Source organism: Saimiri boliviensis, chromosome 21 (assembly GCF_048565385.1).
Source record: "Saimiri boliviensis isolate mSaiBol1 chromosome 21, mSaiBol1.pri, whole genome shotgun sequence".
Classification (NCBI taxonomy): Eukaryota; Metazoa; Chordata; class Mammalia; order Primates; family Cebidae; genus Saimiri; species Saimiri boliviensis.
In genome coordinates this window covers 31,911,905-31,927,912 of record NC_133469.1, presented here as the reverse complement: position 1 = coordinate 31,927,912, position 16,008 = coordinate 31,911,905, and the positions used below count along the sequence as shown (strand labels likewise).

At 44.4% G+C, this 16,008-nt stretch overlaps 1 protein-coding gene and 1 pseudogene across 4 annotated transcripts in view; both read right to left on the bottom strand.

Annotated features, from left to right (window-relative positions):
• NF2 (NF2, moesin-ezrin-radixin like (MERLIN) tumor suppressor) overlaps nt 1-16,008 on the bottom strand; it is a 101,185-nt gene that overhangs the window by 83,990 nt on the left and 1,187 nt on the right. The gene's annotated exons all lie outside the window — the stretch shown is intronic.
• LOC141582556 (ribulose-phosphate 3-epimerase-like) lies at nt 5,230-15,586 on the bottom strand (annotated as a pseudogene).

The following is a 16,008-nucleotide window of genomic DNA, read 5'->3' as shown; positions in this document are numbered from 1 at the left end:
TTACAGGCATGAGCCACCGCGCCCAGCCGGATTTTTACATTTTTTAACGATTTTCAAAAAAAATTTCTTGTGAAAATTATGTTAAATTCAAAAACAAAAACAAAAACAAAAACAAAAACAAAAAATGAAAATTCTGTTAAATTCAAATTTCTGTGTCCATAAAGTTTTCCTGGAACACAGTCAATGCCCATTGTTTATATTTGCCTAAGGTTTTTTTTAAAAAACAGCTTTATTGATATATAATTCATATACCCTAAAATTCCCCCAAAGTGCACAATTCAGTAGTTTTTTAGTATATTCAGTGTTGTACAACCAACATCAGTTTTAGAATATTTTCATCACTTCATAAATAAAACCTTGTATCCTTCAGCTATCACTCCCTATACCCATCCACTTTGTTTTTGCTTTATACCCCACCTACTTTTGCCAGCCCTAAGCAACCACTAATCTACTCTGTCTCTGTAGATGTGCCTATTCTAGACTTGCATAAGAACAGAATTATATGTGTTCTTTTGTGGTTGGTTTCTTTAACTTAGCATAATGTTTTCAAGCTCCACCCATGGTACTTCATTCTATTTTATTTCCAAATAATTCCATAGTATGGATAGACCACATTTTGTTTATCCATTCATCAGCTGATGTATATGAACTGTTTCTACCTTCTGGCTATCATGAATAATAAATACTATAAACACTCACATATAAGTTTTTCTTATAAACCTATGTTTTCATTTCTCTTGGGAAGACATGTCTAAGTTGAATTGCTGGGTCATATGGTAACTCTGTGTTTAATTGTTTGAGGAACTGCCACAACGTTTTTCTTTCTATCTTTCTTGAGACTGGGTCTCTGTCGCTCAGGCACAATCATAGCTAACTGCAACCTCAAAATTCTGGGCTCAAGCAACCCTGACACCTTGGCCTCTCAAGTAGCTGTGACTATAGAGCAGGCATCCCCAAACTACGGCCCGCGGGCCGCATGGGGCCCCCTGAGGCCATTTATCCAGCCCCCCGCCACACTTCAGGAAGGGGCACGTCTTTCATTGGTGGTCCATGAGAGGAGCACAGTATGCGGCAGCCCTCCAACGGTCTGAGGGACAGTGAACTGGCCCCCTGTGTAAAAAGTTTGGGGATGCCTGCTATAGAGGCATGCTACCGCACCCAGTTAATTTCTTTCTTTTTTTGAAAGAGGGTCTCACTTTGACTACGAGGCTGGAGGTGCAGTGATGCAATCATACCTCAGTATAGTCTCTCCCAGGCTCAAGCGATCCTCCCACCTCAGCCTCCCAAGTAATTGGGACTACAGGTGCGAGTAACCACACCTGGCTAATTTTTAAATTTTTTGTAGAGAAAGAGTCTCACTTTGTTGCCCAGGCTGGTCTTCAAGTGATCCTCCCTCCTTGGTATCCCAAAGTGGTAGGATTACAAGTACCACCCACCATGCCTGGCTAACTACTTTGTTTTTCAAACTGACTGCACCATTTTACGTTCTTACCAACAGCGTAAGAAGGTTCTAATTTCATCCCCATTCTTTTTTTTTTTTTTTTTTTTTTTTGACAGTCTTCCTCTGTCACCCAGGCTGGAATACAGTGGTGTAATCTCGGCTCACTGCAACCTCCACTTCCCGGGTTCAAGTAATTCTCATGTCTCAGCCTCCAGAGTAGCTGGGGCTATAAATGCATGCCACCATACCCAGCTAATTGTTTTCTTTTTAGCAGAGACAGGGTTTGGCCAGACTAGTCTTGTGGCCTCAAGTGACCTGCCTGCCTCACCCTCCTAAAATGCTAGGATTACAGGCATGAGCCACCACGCTGGCCTAAGTTTTGCATTTTTAATACAAACAGCATTTCACCAAGTTGGCCAGACTGGTCTTGAACTCCTGGCCTCAAGTGATCCATCCACCTCGGCATCCTAAAGGACTTTACAGAGGTGGTTTACACCGCACCTGGTCCTTTGATCCATTTTGAATTAATGTTTTTGGGGGCGTGGGGGACAGAGACACCGTGTGGCCTAGGCTGGAATGCAATGGCGTGCTCCTGACGCACTACAACCTCCACCTCCCAGGTTCAAGTGATTCTCCTACCTCAGCCTCCTGAGTAGCTGAGATTACAGACACCCACCACCACACCAGGCTAATTTTTGTATTTTTAGTAGAGAGGAGATTTTGCCATATTGCCCATGCTAGTCTCAAACTCCTGACCTCAAGTGATCTGCCAGCCTTGGCCTCCCAAAGTGTTGGGATTACAGGCATGAGCCACTGTGCCTGGCAATGTTGTCTTGATTATAGTTGTTTGATAGTATGTCTTAAAATCACAAAGTATGAGTTTTCCTGCTTTGTTCTTTTTCAAGATTTAGCTATTGTGGGTCCTTTGCAATTCCATGTGAATTTCCAAATTGAACTATCAATTTCTACAATGAAATAAACTGGGATTCCTTTTTTTGTTTTTGTTTTTGTTTTTTTTTTGAGATGGAGTTTCGCTCTTGTTACCCAGGCTGGAGTGCAATGGCGCGATCTTGGCTCACCACAACCTTCGCCTCCTGGGTTTTCAGGCAATTCTCCTGCCTCAACCTCCTGAGTAGCTGGGATTCCAGGCACGTGCCACCATGCCCAGCTAATTTTTTGTATTTTTAGTAGAGATGGGGTTTCACCATGTTGACCAGGATGTTCTCGATCTCTTGACCTCGTAATCCACCCAGCTCGGCCTCCCAAAGTGCTGGGATTACAGGCATGAGCCACCGCGCCCGGCTGAACTGGGATTCTGAAAGGGATTACGTCTAACGTGTAGATCAATTTCCAGAATACTGCCAACTTGACAATTACACCTTATGATCCATGAATGAAAGCTATTTTCTATTTATTTAGATCTTCTTTCTTTCAGAAATGTTTTGTAGGCTGGGGATGGTGGTTCACACCTGTAATCCCAGCACTCTGAAGGGCCAAAATGGGAGAATTGCTTGAGTTCAGGTTCAAGACCAGCCTGGGTAACACAGGAAGGCTCTGTCTCTAAAAGAAATGAAAATAAAATTTTAAAATTAACTAGGAATGATGGCCAGTGCCTGTAGTCCGAGCTGCTCAGGAAGCTGACATAGGAGGATCACTTGAGCCTGGAAAGTCTAGAATGTGCTGAGCTATGATTGTACCACTGCACTTGGTCTCACTTCAGGGCAAGCCCAAGGAAAAAAAAATCAATTAAATCATTTAAAAGACAGGATAGGGCCAGGTGCAGTGGCTAACGCCTGTAATCCCAACACTCTGGGAGACCAAGGTGAGTAGATCACCTGAGGTCAGGAGTTCGAGACCTGGCCAAAATGGTGAAACCCCATCTCTACTGAAAACACAATAATTAGTTGGGCGTGGTGGCAGGCACCTATAATCCCAGCTACTCAAGGAGGTTGAGGCAGGAGAATTGCTTGAATCCAGGAGGCGGAGGTTGCAGTTAGCCAAAATCGCACCATTGCACTCCAGCCTGGACAACGAGAGCAAGACTCCATCTTAAAAAAAAAAAAAAAAAAAAAAGAGGTCGGGCATGGTGGCTCACGCTTGTAATCCAGCACTTTGGGAGGCAGAAGCAGGCAGATCACGAGGTCAGGAGAGAGACCCTCCTGACCAACATGGTGAAACCCTGTCTCTACTAAAAATACCAAAAAAAAAAAAAAAAAAAAAAAAGCTGGGCGTGGTGGCTCATGCCTGTAATCCCAGGTACTCAGGAGGCTGAGGTAGGAGAATTGCTTGAACCAGGGAGTTGGAGGTTGCAATGAGCTGAGATTACGACATTGCATTCCAGCCTGGTGACAGAGTGAGATTCTGTCTGGGAAAAAAAATAAAGAAAGAAAGAAAAGACAGGCCAGGCCGGGTGCAGCGGCTCTTATCTATAATCCCAGGACTTTGGGAGGCCAGGGAGGATCTCTTGAAGCCAGGAATTCAAGACCAGCCGTGCCAACATGGTGAAACCCCATTTCTAACAAAAATACAAAAATTAGCCTGGCGTGGTAGCTCATGCCTGTAATCCCAGCACTTCAGGAGGCCAAAGCAGGTGGATCACTTGAGGCCGGGAATTCAAGACCAGCCTGGCCAACATGGGGAAACCCTGTCTATACTAAAAATATAAAAATCAGCTGGGTGTGGTGGTGCATGCCTATAGTCCCAGGTACTCAGGGGGCTGAGGGAGAACCACTCGAAACTAGGACACAGAGGCTACTGTGAGCTGAGAGCACACCACTATGCTCCAGCCTGGACAACAGAGCAATACTCCATCTCAAAAAAAAAAAAATTAATTAATTAATTTAAAAAACAAAACCAAAAATGTTTTACAGCTTTTAGAGTATAAGTTTTACACTTCCTTTTACATAACTGTCAGAGGATGGGGAAAAAAAGATACTTCTTTTGTTATAAGTATTTTTATTTTTTATGTTATTGTAAATGGGATTTTCTTAATTTCCTTTTCAGGTTGTTCATTCCAAGTAGATACATTTACAACTGATTTTTGTGTAATGATCTTGTATCCTACAACCTTGCTAAACTAATAATTTATTAGTTCTAATACTTTTTTACTGGATTCGTCTGGGTCTACATGCAAGATCATGTCATCTACAAAAAGAGATGGTCTTACTTGTTCCCTTCCAATATAGATGTCTTTTATTGCATTTTCTTCCCTAATTGCCCTGGCTAGAACCTCCAGCACAATGTTGAATAGAAGTAGTTAAAGTGGACTTATTTGTCTTATTCCTAATCCTAAGGATAAGCATACGGTCTTTCACTATTTTTTTTCTTCTTTTTTGAGATGGAGTCTTGCTCTGTCTCTTAGGCTGGAGTGTGCAATGGTACAATCTCAGCTCACTGCAACCTCCACCTCCCAGTTTCAAGCAATCCTCCCACCTTTGCCTCCCAAGTAGCTACGACTACAGGTGTGCACCACCGCACTTACCTAATTTTTTTTCTTTGTATTTTCAGTAGAGACAGTGTTCCACCATGTTGGCCAGGCTGGTCTTGAACTCCTGACCTCAAGTGATCCACCCACCTTGGCCTCCCAAAGTGCTAAGATTACAGGCGTAAGCCACCATGCCCAGCCTCAGTCTTTTGCTATTATGAAGTCAGCTGTGAGTTTTTCATAGCTGCTGTTTATTAGGTTGAGGAAATCCTCTTCTCTTCTTAGTTTATTGAGTCTTTTTATCATGAAAAACATGCTGAATTTTGTCAAATGCTTTTTCTGTGTCTATTGAGATGACAATGTCATTTTTGTTTTTTATTCTATTTATATGATGCATTAGATTATTTACATTAATTAATTTTTGAATGTTAAACCAACCTTGCACTCCTGGAATAAATCTTGCTTTTTTTTTTTTTTTTTTGAGACAGACTCTCGCTTTGTCACCCAGGCTGGTGTGCAGTGAGTGGCGTGATCTCAGCTCACTGCAACCTCCGTCTCCTGGGTTCATGCGATTATCTTGCCTCAGCCTCCCTAGTAGCTGGGTGCGCATTACCACAGCTGGCTAATTTTTGCATTTTTAGTTGAGATGGGGTTTCACCATGTTGGCCAGGCTGGTCTCAAACTCCTGACCTCAAGAGACCCGTCCACTTCAGCCCCTCAAAGTGCTGGAATTATAGGTGTGAGCCACTGCACCTGGCCAAATCCTGCTTGTCTACAGTATATCATTTTTTTCTATATGTTACTGGACTCAGTTTGTTGAGGATTTTTGCTTACACATTCATAAGATATATTTGTCTATAGTTTTCTTTTCTTGAAATGTCTTTGTCTGGTTTTAGCAACAGGGTAGTACCAGTCTCATAACATTCACAAGTGTTTTCTTTTTCATTTTTGAAGACTTTGTGAAGAACTGTATTAATTTTTCTTGAAATATTTGGTAGAACTCAGTGATGAAGCTATCAGGGCCTCTAGTAGGTACAGCCTCGGCTTTGCGGGTCTCACTGTCACCCTAACTGAAGCATTGTGGCACAATCATAGCTCACTGCCTCCTCAACCTCCTGGACTCAAATGATCCTCACACCTCAACCTCCTGAGTAGCTGGGACTCCAGGCTCACACCACCACGCCCAGTTAATGTTATATATATGTATATTTTAGAGTTGGGGTCTCGCTATGTTGCCCAGGTTGGTCCCAAACTCCTGGCCTCAAAGAATCCTTCTACCTTGACCGTCCAAAGTGCTGAGGTTACAGGGAACAGCCACTGTGCCCAGGTCTCTCTCTCTCTCTTACTTTTTTTTTTTTTTTTTTTTGAGACGGAGTCTTGCTCTATCACCAGGCTGGAGTGCAGTGGCGCAGTCCTGGCTCACTGCAACCTCTGCCTCCTGGGTTAAAGCGATTCTTCCGCCTCAGCCACCTGAGTAGCTGGGACCACAGGCATGTGCTACCATGCCCGGCTAATTTTTTTGTATTTTTAGTAGAGACGGGGTTTCACCGTATTGACCAGACTGGTCTCGATCTCCTGACCTCGTGATCCGCCCGCCTTGGCCTCCCAAAGTGCTGGGATTACAGGAGTGAGCCACCACGCCTGGCCAATTACTTATTTATTTATTTATTTTTTAACGGTGCACAATCCTACCCAAGCTTATATTTTTAAATTCCATTTGGCTTATTTTACCAAGCATATAAACAAATCACACACAACATAAAATAGAAAAAAAGACTTCCTTTGCTTTTGGAAAACAGATGAAAAACAACAAAATTCTTTTCAGAAATACAGAAAAAAAAATTTTTTTATAGTGTAGCTAATATGCCCTCCTTAGGCACTAAGATACTTTTCTGTTTGTAACCTTATGCAGCCATATTTTTACTCTTTATAAAAATCAAGGCTCTCAATAAAAACAGTATCTCACTCACTAATCATTAAATTGTATCACTAAAAATAGTTATACACACCCATTTCTAACCTCTTAGAATATTCCGCACAATCCACTATAATCACTGGAATAAATAACTGCTCAAAAAAGCAGAATGGCTTCAACTGCATTACGATGTGTTAGTCAATATTCCTGCTTTCCAGTAAAAAGGAGATGTCATGAACTGGGCTTATGGTTTCATGGATCAAAAAGAATGTTTCTGAGCAGCTTCTGACCATACATTTTTTAAGATTGACCACAGATCTAGGGTCTTCACTCATAATAGCACTGCCAGACACAATCACGTTAGCTCCTCTGCACACTAATAACGGCCAGTGTCAGGATCTACTCCACAGCGACCTCAATATCCAAAGACGGGAACCGGGTCCTCAATCAATGAATCTTTCGCATCGTATCTTCCATGAATTTATGCCCTCCAAGCCCTGGTTCCACTGTCATAACCAAGGCCATATCTAGTTGATTAGCTCATGGTGCCAAAGACTCAACTGAGGTTCCTGGTTTGATGGCAAGAGCAACCTTCATCCCATTTTCCCACATGTCTTTAATCAAAGCCCTTGGGTTCTCAGTAGCCTCGAGATGAAAGGTGTACTGATTGGCTCCTGCTATAGCCATTGGCTTTACCCACTATTCTGGCTTGGACACCATCATGTGCATGCCCGTCCATTACATCCAGATGCAGATAATCATCCCCAGAGTCTAGCATCTGGAGGCACTTGACCTCTACATTGGCCAGGTCACTGTTGAGGGTAGACAGGTTGGCCAGGTCACTGTTGAGGGTAGACAGGCCAATCTTGCAGCCCAATGCCATAAACTGGTTTCCAAGAGCAATTTACCCCATCAGTCCCCTCAATCGCTAATTTAGTATCTTCACTTGTTATAGGTCTATTCAAATGGTGTCTCTTCTTGGGTCAATTTTGGTGCATTATGTCTTTCTAGGAGTTTGTCCATTTCACTGAAGTTATCTAATTACTTAGCATTCAACTGCCATTTTATTCTTTTTTGGTATATGTTTCACATCTTTTTTTTCTTTTTTTTTTTTTGGTGGGGGGGAAACGGAGTCTCGCTCTGTCACCCAGGTTGAAGTGCAGTGGTGCGACCTCAGCTCACTGCAACATCTGCCTCCTGGGTTCGAGTGATTCTCCTGCCTCAGCGTCCTGAGTAGCTGGTATTACAGGCACATGCCACCATACCAGGCTAATTTTTGTATTTTTAGTAGAGATGGGGTTTCACCGTGTTGGCCAGGCTGGTCTCGAACTCCTGACCTCAGGTGATCCGCCCACCTTGGCCTCCCAAAGTGCTGGGATTAGAGGCAGAAGCCACCCAGCCCCGCCTATTTCACATCTTTGTTATTTCTCTATTCCTTCTTTCCTACTTTCTCCTAATTTAAGTAAATGATTTTTTCTAATTTAAGTGAATGTTTTCTGAAAAACTGGTGAAAAAATTATTAAAGAAATTTAAATGTTTCTGATGAAATATTTAAATTTTCAGGCTTTTGTTTTTTAAGTGGTTGCTCTGGGGTTTATTATATAATCTCAACATATCAGAATCAGCTTCAGATTGCCCAGGCAAGGTGGTTCACACCTGTAATCTCCTCACTTTGGGAGGTTGAGGTGGGCAGATCACCTAAGGTCAGGAGTTCAAGACCAGGCTGGTCAACATGGTGAAACCCTGCCTCTACTAAAAAATACAAAAATTAGGCCAGGCTCAGTGGCTCACACCTGTAATCCCAGCACTTTGGGAGCTGAGGTAGGCAGATCATGAGGTAAGGAGTTCAAGACCAGCCTGATCAATATGGTGAAACATCATCTCTACTAAAAATACACCCTTTAGCCAACCATGGTGGCATGCTCCTATAGTTCCAGCTACTCGGGAAGCTGAGGCAGGAGAATTGCTTGAACCCGGGAGGCAGAGGTTGCAGTGAGCCGATATTGTGCCACTGCACTAGAGCCTCGGAAACAGAGCAAGACTCCGTCTCAAAAACAAAACAAAACAAACAAACAAACAAAAAACTAGCTGGGCGTGGTGTTGCACACCTGTAATCCCAGCTACTCAGAATGCTGAAATGGGAGAACTGCTTGAACCCAAAAAGGCGGAGGTTGCAGTGAACTGACATCATGCCACTGCACTCCAGCCTGGGTGACACAGCAAGGCTCCGTCTCAAAAAAAAAAAAAAAAAAAAAAAAAATCAGCTTCCAGTTTATATTAGCTTAATTCCAGTGATATATAGTTACATAGGAGTTATGCCTATATAACTCCATTCCTTTTACCCCTTTTTCATGGCCTTATTGTTATACATACATCTATTACAGATCCATCTATTAAACTTACATACCCAATAAAACATTGTTATAGTTATTATTTTACGATCTGTAGCCATTTCTTCAGCCCATAGAGCTTTGCTCCCACCCAGCTCCTTTGTGCTGTTATTGGCAAATGTATTACACATACTTCATATTTTTTATAAGCCTAACAGAACATTATTATTATTTTTTTTTTTGGGAGACGGTCTCGCCCTGTCACCCAGGTTGGAGTGCAGCGGGGTGATCTCGGCTCACGGCAATCTCCACCTCCCAGGTTCAAGTGATTCTCCCGCCTCAGCCTCCTGAGTAGCCGGGATTACAGTCGCATGCCAGCTCGCTCAGCTAATTTTTGTTTTTGTTTTTTTTAAGAGACAAGGATTTCACCATGTTAATCAGGATGGTCTCGAACTCCTGACCTCAGGGGATCCACCCGCTTTGGCCTCCCAAAGGGCTGGGAATACAAGCGTAAGCCACTGTGCCCAGCCAATTTTCGTATTTTTAGTAAAGACGGGGTTATACTATGTTGGTCAAACTGGTCTCGAATTCCTGACCTTGTGATCCGCCCGCCTCAGCCTCCCAAAGTGCTGGGATTACAGGCATAAGCCACCGTGCCCTACAATTGTTTCTTTCTTTTTTTTTCTTCTAATTTTTATTTATTTATTTTAGAGACCCGGTCTCGCTATGTTGCCCAGGCTGGAGTGTAGTATATATTCACAGGAAGGATCTGACTACAAATCAACACCGAAGTTTTGACTTGCTGTTTCCGACCTGGGCCAGCTCACCCCTCCTTAGGAAACCTGGTGGTTCCCCGCTCTAGGGAGGTCACCATATTGATGCTGAACTTAGTGCAGACACCCGATAGGCATAACGCACTACAACCCGGAATTCCTGGGCTCAAACGATCCTCCCACCTCAGCCTCCGTAGTAAAGCTGGGACTACCGGCACGCACCACTGCGCCCGGCAATTTTATACAATTGTTTCTTAAATCAGTTAAGAGAAGGAGAAAAATATGCATTCATACTTTTTTTTTTTGAGATGGAGTCTCACTCTGTCGCCCAGGCTGGAGGGCAGCGGAGTGGTCTCTTCTCACTGGAACCTCCTCCCAGGTTCCAGCGATTCTCCGGAGTGGTTGGGACTACCGGCGCGCGCTACCATGCTCAGCTAATTTTTTGTATATTTTAGTAGAGACGGGACTTCACAGTGTTAGCCAGGATGGTCGGGATCTCCTGACCTCGTGATCTGCCCGTCTGGCCTCCACAGATGCTGGGATTACAGGCGCATGCCACCTAACCCGGCTAATTTCTGTATTTTTAGTAGAGACGGGGTTTCACCATGTTGGTCAAACTGATCTCGAATTCCTGACCTTGTCATCCGCCCGCCTGAGCCTCCCAAAGTGCTAGGATTACAGGCGTGAGCCACTGCGCCCAGCCCCGGAACATTATATACATGCTATTTTATACAATTCTTTTTTTTTTTTTTAATTTGTATTTATTTATTTATTTAATTTTAGAGACCGAGTCTCGCTATGCTGCCCAGGCTGGAGTGCAGTGGATATTCACAGGCAGGATCCTACTACTGATCAACACCGTTATGACCTGCTCCATTTCCGACCTGGGCCGGTTAACCCCTCCTTAGTCAACCGGTGGTCCCCCGCTCCCGGGAGGTCACCATATTGATGCCGAACTTGGTACGGACACCCGATAGGCATAGCGCAGGGCAACCCAGAATTCCTAGGCTCAAGCGATCCTCCCACCTCAGCCTCCGGAGTAGCTGGGACTACAGGCGCGCGCTACTACGCCCAGTTAATTTTTTGTACATTTTGGTAGAGACTGGGTTTCACGGTGTTAGCCAGGATGGTCTGGATCTCCTGACCTCGTGATCTGCCCGTCTGGCCTCCCGGGATGCTAGGATTACAGGCGCATGCCACCTAACCCGCCTAATTTCTGTATTTTTAGTAGAGACGGGGTTCCACCATGTTGGTCAAACTGGTTTCAAATTCCTGACCTTGTGATTCGCCTGCCTCAGCCTCCTAATGTGTCGGATTACAGGCGTGAGCCACCAACCCCGGCCCTGTAACATTATATACATGCTATTTTATACAATTGTTTTTCTTTTTTAAATATTTATTTATTTATTTATTTATTTTTAAGAGACCGGGTCTCGCTATGTTGCCCAGGCTGGAGCGTAGTGTATATTCACAGGAACGATCTGACTACAAATCAACACCGGAGTTTTGATTTGCCGTTTCCGACCTGGGCCAGCTCACCCCTCCTTAGGAAACCTGGTGGTCCCCCGCTCCCGGGAGGTCACCATATTGATGCCGAATTTAGTGCGGACACCCGATAGGCATAGCACAGGGCAACCCAGAATTCCTGGGCTCAAACGATCCTCCCACCTCAGCCTCCGGAGTAAAGCTGGGACTACAGGCACGCACCACCTCGCCCGGCAATTTTATACAATTGTTTTTTAAATCAGTTAAGAGAAGGAGAAAAATACGCATACTGTCTTTTTTTTTTTTTTTTTTTTTGAGACAGAGTGTCGATCTGTCACCCAGGCTGGAGTACGGTGGCGTGGTCTTGCCTCACTGGACCCTCCGCCTCCCAGGTTCAAGCGATTCTCCTGAGTACCTGGGACTATATGCGCACGCTACCACGCCCAGCTAATTTTTTGTGTTTCTTTTTTTTTTTTTTTGAGACGGAGTTTCGCTCTTGTAACCCAGGCTGGAGTGCAATGGCGCGATCTCGGCTCACCGCAACCTCCGCCTCCTGGGTTCAGGCAATTCTCCTGCCTCAGCCTCTAGAGTAGCTGGGATTACAGGCACGCGCCACCATGCCCAGCTAATTTTTGTATTTTTAGTAGAGACGGGGTTTCACCATGTTGACCAGGATGGTCTCGATCTCTTGATCTCGTGATCCACCCGCCTCGGCCTCCCAAAGTGCTGGGATTACAGGCTTGAGCCACCGTGCCCGGCCTAATTTTTTGTGTTTTTTAGTAGAGATGGGGTTTCACGGTCTTAATGAGGATGGTCTGGATCTCCTGACCTCACGATCTGCCTTACTGGCCTCCCAAAGTGCTGGGATTACAGGTGCATGCCACCTTGCCTGGCTAATTTTTGTATTTTTAGTAGAGATGGGGTTTCACCATGTTAGTCAAACTAGGCTTGAATTCCTGACCTATATAATTAGGCGTAAGCCACCGTGCCCGCCCTATCAATCTATTTTCAAATTCACTAATTCTTTCTTCACTCAGTTCAAATCTATTATTGAGTCCCTCTAGTTAATTTTTTTTTCTTTGAGACAGAGTCTCGCTCTGTCGCCAGGCGCCAGGCTGGAATGCAGTGGCGCAATCTCGGCTCACTGCAACCTCCGCCTCCCGGGTTCAAGTAATTCTTCCGCCTCAGCCTCCTGAGTAGCTGGGACTACAGGCGCGTGCCACGACGCCCGGCTAACTTTTGTATTTTGAGTAGAGACGGGGTTTCACCATATTGGCCAGGATGGTCTTAATCTCTTGACCTTGTGAGTGCTGGGATTACAGGCGTGAGCCACTGCACCCCGCCCTCCAGTTAATTTTTAAATTTGTTATTGTACTTTCAACTCCAGAATTTTCATTTGATTCATTTTTTATAATTCCTATAGCTTTATTGATATTCTTTAATTGATTCAACAATATCATGCCTTCCTTTACTTCTTTGTCATCATACTTTCCTTTAATACTGTGAATATATACATATATAATGGCTAGTTTGATATCTTTTTTTAATTAAATCTGGCCCCTTGTCTCACAGGCAATTTCTGTTGCCAGCTTTTTCCCAGTGTATGTATCATATTTTCCTGTTTCTTTGTATGTCTCATAATTTTTTGTTGGAAACTGGACATTTTAGATAATATACTGTAGCAAGTCTGGGGACTGGTACCCCTCTCCAGGGCTAATTGTTATTTATTTGTTTAGTGCCTGGCTGGATTATTTGCGTGAAATCTATTTCTCCTGAAGAGTGTTAAGGCCTATGATACTGCTCCTCAGGGAGGTGCAACTTTGGGTATGCCCATACTCACCCTGGGATGACAGTGGTTTTGGTAGGGTTCTCTTCTTTTCTCTCCTTGACCACACTCAGCTATGAAGTTCCACTAATTGTGGCTTATTGTTCTATCATTTTCAACAACGCACTGAAGCATAACTTGCTCTTGCTCTATAAACCCATACAATCAAATTGTGGCTGTTTGGAGGAAAGCGTTTTTTTCTACCTCTACCACATACTTTACTTTTCAAATTGTTTTTTATTGATTCATAATAGTTGTACATATGTCGGGGGTATCCGTGGTATTTTGATGCATGAATATGCAATGTATAATGATAGAACCAGGGAAGATGAAACATCTATCACCTTAGAGGTTTGTGGTCAGTGTTTTGGTTTGTGTGTGTGTGTGTGTGACAGGACAGAGTTCTACTCTGTCACCCAGGCTGGAGTACAGTGGCATGATCTCACCTCACTGCAATTTCCACCTCCCGGGTTCACGTGCCTGCCTCAGCCTCCCAAGTAGCTAGGATTACAGGCATGTGCCACCATGCCCGACTAATTTTTGTATTTCTAGTAGAGATGGGGTTTCACCATGTTGGCTAGGCTGGTCTCAAACTCCTGACCTCAAATGATCTGCCCGCCTCGGCTTCCCAAAGTGCTGGGATTACAGGCTTGAACCACCACACCTGGCCTGTGGTCAATATTTGATCCTTCTGATCCTGGAAGGGCTTCTCCCAGCTGTCTTATTCCCCAGTTCTTCCCAGCAAACCTCTGCTGCATCTCCAAGACCACAGATCTCCCAAGTGCCTCTTACCAAAACCTTCCCATCTCCAGATTGCCCTTAGGCATGAATTTCTCCACACTGTGTTGCAAATGAAGTCACTTCCATTGAAAAGAGATTAGGAGCTATCTGTTTTAAGTCCTGCTTCTCTCCTCAGGCAAAATCTGAGAGCCAAGGCTCTGGAGCTGCGTGTAAGGACTGTGGAAAGCTTCTCTCTGAGACACACCCTCACCCGAGGAACTCGGCACTTGGTGGAAGGAGGCAGGGGGACCGCAATAACCTGAGGTCTCCGCTGGGAGCGGTGGCTCATGCCTGTCATCCCAGCACTTTGGGAGGCTGAGGTGGACAGATCACCTGAGGTCAGGAGTTCGAGACTAACCTGGCCAACATGGTGAAACCCTATCTCTACTAAAAATACAAAAATTAGCCAGGCATGGTGGCACGCACCTATAATCCCAACTACTCCGGAGGCTGAGGCAGGAGAATCGCTTGATCCCAGGAGGTAGAGATTGGAGTGGGCCAAGATCATGCCTTTGCACTCCAGCCTGACCAACAGAGGGAGATTCCGTCTCAAAAATAATAATAATAATAAATAAATAACCTGAGGTCATAGCTTGCCAGAACTAGGGCATGAGCAATTGGGGCCCCAGTAATTTCAGTATGCCATGCCCAAGGTACAGTCCTGTTCCACAAGTAGTGACTAGGTGGAAGAAGGGAGCTCCAACTTTCAGTTGCACTCAATCAGGTTTTAACCTCAGCAACAAGTAGCTCTGGGTAGGATGAGAAATGCTGATATCCTGCTTTTCCTGGGAAGAAAGCATCTGATTGGGGGCTGAGGGAGCGGTGCCCTGTGTTAGTCTGCAGTAGTCTGGAGTAGAAGCTCTACTCACTAAGCTAAGAGTGGGTGAGGAGGGAATGATCTTAGTTCATACCATAGCCTCTCATCTTTCTTACTGAATTTGTAGATTTTCTTTTTTTTTTTTTTTCTTTTCTTTTTTTTTCCCCTCAAGACAGGGGTTTCACCATGTTGATCGGGCTGGTCTTGAACTCCCGACCTCACGTGATCTGCCCGCCTTGGCCTCCAAAGTGCTTGGATTACAGGCGTGAGCCACCACGCCCAACCAGATTTTCTTAAATAGGTATTTCTTCATTTGTTGTTTGCCCTCAGGACCATTGCCAGAGGGTTTAAATGGTTGATTTTTAAAAAGAATTTTTGGGTCAGGCCTGGTGGCTCCCATCTGTAATCCTACCACTTTGGGAGGCCAAGGTGAGCAGTTGGCTTCAGCTCAGAAGTTCAAGATCAGCCTGGGCAACATGGCAAAACCCTGTCTCTACAAAAAAACACAAAAATTAGCTAGATGAGGCTGGGTGCGTTGGCTTACGCCCATAATCCCATCACTTTAGGAGGCCCTGTTGGGCAGATCACGAGGTCAGGCGTTCGAGACCAGTTTGGCCAACATAGCAAAACCCCATCTCTACTAAAAATACAAAAATTAGCCCAGTGTGGTGGCACACACCTGTAATCCCAGCTACTTGGGAGGCTGAGGCAGGAGAATCGCTTGAACCTGGGAGGTGGAGGTTGAGATGCCACAGTTGTACTCCAGACTGGGTGACAGAGCAAGACTCCCTCTCAAAAAAAAAAAAAAAAAAAAAAAAAAAAAAAAAAATTAACCAGGTGTGGAGGCACAAGAGGCTGAGGCAGGAGGACCGATTAAGCCAGGGAGATCGGCTGAGGTTTCAGTGAGCTGTGATGACGCTACTGCACACCAGCCTGGGTGACAGTGAGACTGTCTCAAAACAAAATAAAATAAAAAAGATTTTTCACTAGTTTTACAGAGGAATGGGTTCCTTAAGCTGTTATGCTAGAAGCTGATCTTATCTAAGGCTGCTTTTGTGTAACAATTGTAGAGTTGAATAGCTCCAACAGAGATTCTCTAGCCTACAAAGTTGAAAATATTTACTATGTGGTCCTGTACAGAAAAAACATGCCAACCCTTGCTTACTGCTGCCAATGCTGTTGGTCCAGAAACCACACTTTTAGTAGCAAGAACTTAAA